The following is a 5,509-nucleotide window of genomic DNA, read 5'->3' as shown; positions in this document are numbered from 1 at the left end:
GATATATTCGAGGACCTGTGAGGACCATATGCAGCATCTGGAGATCGCTTTGCAGACCCTCAGTGCCCACCAGCTATATGCGAAGCTGGAGAAGTGTGAGTTCTGGTAGGAGGAGGTGAGATTCCTCGGTCACGTGGTGACGAGGGAGGGTGTCGCAGTGGACCCCTCGAAGGTTGAGGCAGTGCGTTAGTGGGGCCAGCCCACGACTGCGTCTGAGATCCGCAGTTTCCTTGATTTAGCGGGATACTATCGACGTTTCATTGAGGGTTTCTCCCTTATTGTAGCCCCGTTGACCAGGTTGACTCGGAAGGGCACAGAGTTTATTTGGAGTGACGCCTGTGAGTGAGCATTTATGGAACTGAAGGACTGTCTGACGTCCGCTCCTGTCCTCACTCTTCCCTCTGGGAGTGATGGATTCGTTGTATTTACTGATGCTTCGCGTATTGGATTGGGTGCTGTCCTGATGCAGCACGGCAGACCTATAGCATTTGTATCTTGTCAACTCAAGGTTCATGAGCCGAACCACCCCACGCACGATTTGGAGTTGGCAGCAGTTGTCTTCGCACTGAAGGCGTGAAGACGCTATCTCTATGGGGTTAGGTTCGAGCTCTTCTCCGACCACAAGAGCTTGAAGTATCTATTCTCTCAGTCCGAGCTGAACATGAGACAGAGATGCTGGATGGAGCTTTTAAAGGACTATGATTTTGACCTCCAGTACCACCCAGGCAAGGCAAATGTGGTGGCAGATGCCCTCAGCCATTAGCCACGAGGCCTGGTGGCACATATGATGATTCAGGAGTGGAAGATGCTCGAGGATATAGCAGAGTACGACTTCGATTTTGGTCTACAGTCTTCTATCGTTCAGCTTTCGAGCCTGTCGATTCAACCCTCTCTTGTCGCGAGGGTGATTGAGGCTCAGCAGACAGATGAGTCATTACAGGATTACCGAGCAGAGGCGGCATCTGAGAGTTAGACAGATTGGCAAATTGGTTCTAATGGTGGACTTCCCTTTAGAGGCCGATTGTGTGTCCCGGATATTCTTGAGTTGCGTAGAGATCTTATGACCGAGGCACATCGATCGCGGTTTTCCATCCACCCTGGCTCGACGAAGATGTACCGTGATATGAGGAGACAATATTTTTGGGCAGGGATGAAGTGGCAAATTGCCAGTTTTGTGGCCGAGTGTGACATATGCCAGCATGTCAAGACCGATCATCAGAGACCCCCTGGTCTATTGCAGCCATTGAGTGTCCCGACGTGGAAGTGGGAGCACGTGTCTACAGATTTTATTATGGGTTTACCGAGGACTCAGCGTGGTCATGACGCCATCTGGGTTGTCGTGGACCGTCTGACGAAGTCGGCACATTTTCTTGCGATTCATGCAACTTCCCCTTTGGACCGGCTTGCGAGGTTATTCATTGAGGAGATTGTGAGACTACATGGCGTTCCAGTCTCGATTGTTTCTGACCGAGACCCGAGGTTCACGTCTCAGTTCTGGAGGAGCTTTCAGAGAGCTATGGGCACTGAGTTGCAGCTCAGTATCGCGTATCATCCGCAGACCGAGAGGGTCAACCAGATCCTTAAGGATATGTTTCGGGCCTGCATGATTGACTTCGGTGGTAGCTGGGACAAGCATCTGCGATTGGCTGAGTTCGCATACAACAACAGCTATCAAGCGACCATTGGCATGGCTCCTTTTGAGGCATATATGGCAGACCGTGCAGATCTCCAAGTTGTTGGACCGAGGTTGAAGAGCGGCGTCTCCTAGGTCCCGAGCTTATGCAGGAGACATCTGATGTTATCGATATCATCAGGCAGAAGATGCGCACAGCTCAGAGCCGGCAGAAGAGTTTTGCTGATCGTCGGTGTCGTCCATTAGAGTTTGATGTAGGGGACCACGTGCATCTCAAGGTCTCGCCCCTGAAGGACATAGTTCGATTTGGAGCGAAGGGCAAGCTTGCCCCGAGATTCATAAGACCTTTCGAGATCACTGAGCGAATTGGCGCCGTGGCCTATCGGCTTGCCTTACCATCTCAGTTGTCTGGCGTCCACAACATTTTCCACGTCTCTATGTTGAGGAAGTGTGGGTCAGACGTAGTTCCTGTTATCGACTGGCAGCCGTTGGAGGTTCGTGAGGACGCTTCTTATATTGAGCAACCAGTACGTATCCTTGATCGGAAGGAGCAGGTCCTCCGAACCAAGGTCATCACCTTGGTGAAGGTTCAGTGGGGTCACCATTCTGTTGATGAGGCATCTTGGGAGCGCGAGGCTAAGATTTGAGAACGATATCCCTATCTCTTTGATGATTGATTGTGTATTGTATCTTTTATGCTACCTTTGATTTTATTGATGATGCCTTATTTCCTCTTCTATCATGAGTTAAGTCTGCTTGCATTGATTGTGTAAATTTCGAGGGTGAAATTTTTTATTTGGAGGGGAGAGCTGTAAGACCCTTGTCCTAGTCCGTACCGTACCGTTGGCTTCCGGGGTCCTTTCGATCGAATTCCGGCAACCTTCGCACCGTATCCGACGTTTGCGGGCGATCCTAAGCCAGGTCCCGCACACCGACATCGGCTCGATCCGAAACTTGTATCATAGTGACCGACGCCGTGGTTTCAACGCCGTGACTTACGCACCGAACCGATACCCAGGCTAGGAGATGTAGGCCAGCGTTTGTTTCGAAGAAACGCCGTGCGTTGCGAATCTCGAGGGAATCTCTATGATATGTCCCATCAATCAATCAATCAATCAATGTCAAGTACAAGTCAAGTCACACCTTACCCAAGTACAACAACTCATCCCTCTTTCTCCACAAAGTCAACTCTCTCTCTCTCTCTTCACCCATCCCTCTTTTACCCATTTTTCAAACCAACCCATACTTCATTAATTACACCTACCACTCCATCACCTCATATCACCCATCACTTCTCTCTCTCCCTCATTTCTTCCAAGCAAAAATAAATAAATAAATTCACACGTCCAAGCTTCCCTCTCCCTCTCAAGTGTGGTCCACCCTCTCATCTATCATCCACACCATTAATCTCCCATCATCCACAGTCCAAGGCAAAGGCAAGGAGCATTCGAGTCTAAGGGATCAAGAAGGAGGCCGACGAGGTGGGTGATTTACCATTATTTTAAATTTTAGGGCCCACTTGTTGGTGGGACCCATTTGGATGTATGTGATTTAATCAAGAGGGCCCATAGTGGCGGGGTTCCTCTATCTCACTGTATATCTCTCTCTATCTCTTTCTCTCTTTCTTTGTGATGGTGTGGATCCCACCAATATGTGTTATATCTACCCGTCCATCTACATCAGACGGTGTGCCCCACCCTATTGTAGGTGATGACCCACACCATCCACTGTTTGGATGGGTCCAATACATCCTTCCTTCCATATGTTATATTTTATATAATATATATGTAATATATATAATATTATATGTATTTTATATATATATATATATATATATATATATATATATAATATAAGATATATATTATATGCATATGCATAAATGTTGGTGGGCCACGTCCACATAGGACCCACCACAATGATGTGTTTATGGAAGTCGTCCAGTGTCCCTGGACGCTGGACGTTGGCAAACAGTAGAGTGTGTACACTGACGTGGGTGTGTAAAAAAAAAGGAAAGGAAGGTTGCTTTTGGGTGGACCACCTTAATGTTTTTATATAATCCAGGCCATCCATCCTCTTCCTCAGATCATTTTAGGCGTTGAGCTAAAAAATGATCTCAATTTGAACTTATGGTGGGCCATAGCATAGCGAACAAGTTTCTTACCATTGAAATACACCCCGATGTTGCTGTACATCAGAAAACTATTCAATATTGGTCTCGATGGATTTGTATCGAGCCACAGGGGCCAATGGCTGGTGTGGATCTTGCTGATGCGAGCCCCGCCTATGAAAAACTACAGAAAAACCATATTTCAAAAAAAAAAACAGTAGCAGCAGCAACTGCTGCCACTGACAAAAGGCGCAGGCAGCGCCTGCGCTGGACTGCCTGACGGACGAACCGAGCAGGGCCCTCATGGCTCAACTGTGGGCCTCACCTTGATGTGTTTCGCCCATCAGCACCGTGCATTTGATAGGTCCCCACGGACCAGCCGTCCATCCCAAAAATCAACAGTATACGGAACTCAGGTGGGCCATATCATTTAAAATCATATGAAGACATGCCAAAACATATAAAATCACTTGGTGGAGCCTACCTAAGTTTTGGATGTTGCTGAAATTCGGTTTGGACCGTTACTCCAGTGGGACACACATAATGGGTGGGCTAGATATGTGGACCACAACACGATGGGCCCCAAATTGGGTGGCCTCATCAACCTTTTAAATGGCAAATAAACATTGTCGTGGGCCCTGGTCCACGTTACCTTATAAACAGATTGGATGACAGATGAATATCACGGTGGGCCCATGGTCCATGTGACCCCTGTCCGTTTGGGTGGCAACAAACATCACTGTGGGCCCTACCCTCCTATGGTCCACACGACCCTATCAACAAGTTGTTTGGAAAATAAACATCACAGTGGGCTCAAGTTGAGTGGAAAATAAATATTTCAATGGGCCCAGGTTGGGCCCCAGGTCTGAGTTACCTTGTTAATGGGACGAATGGAAAATAAACATTATGGTAGGCCCACTTGGGACCCACTTAAGTATGTATTCCACACCCTCCATTAGTGTGGGCCCCACCATGATGCATGTGTTTCATCCAAACCGTCCAATCATTTGGAAAATATTTTAATGCCATGTGATAAGGCTCATCTTGGTATGTTTGTGGGCCGCCCATTGAGGCCCACCTTGATACATACAAGGCCCACCTTGATTTGTATAAGGCCCATATTATGAGGCCCATTGTGATGTATGCAAGGCCCATACGACTAGGCCCATGTTGATGCATTTGTGGTATGTCATTGAAGCCCACCTTGATATGTATATATGAGATCCATGTATGAGGCCATTTGATGTATTAGAGGCCCATGGGTCGAGGCCCAATAGGACGTACATAATGTCCCTTGTAGTGTGACTCCACTATAGCATATGTATTGACATTCATAACGGGCCACGCCTTGGGAGCAATGCTGGTTTGACGTCCACATTGAATGGATAATGTTGGTTAAATGTCCACATTATAACTCTCCCTAAGGCCCACTGATAGGCCCATACTTGTGGTAAGTAGGCCGTCTAGGCCCATCTCCGTTATACACAGAGCCCATCTCTTTATACATGTTTAGTATAGATCCATGATTCATGATCATTCGCATCATATGTATGCTTGATGTGAGGAGTGACAGATCATAGCATATGCCTTTGGGCGGACCGTTTATGGGCTCCCTGATAGGCAGGGTCACCCCACATGAGCGCTCGGTACACACAGGATTGTTGTATGTTTGGTAGGGTGATTCATGCACTTGCATTTGTGTGATTGTAGTTACTATATGCCCTAGCGACATCAGGGCCATAGCCTCCACAGACACATCGTGGATG

The sequence above is a fragment of the Magnolia sinica genome, chromosome 7 (genome assembly GCF_029962835.1).
Source record: "Magnolia sinica isolate HGM2019 chromosome 7, MsV1, whole genome shotgun sequence".
NCBI classification, from domain to species: Eukaryota; Viridiplantae; Streptophyta; class Magnoliopsida; order Magnoliales; family Magnoliaceae; genus Magnolia; species Magnolia sinica.
Note: the sequence above shows the minus strand (reverse complement) of the source record.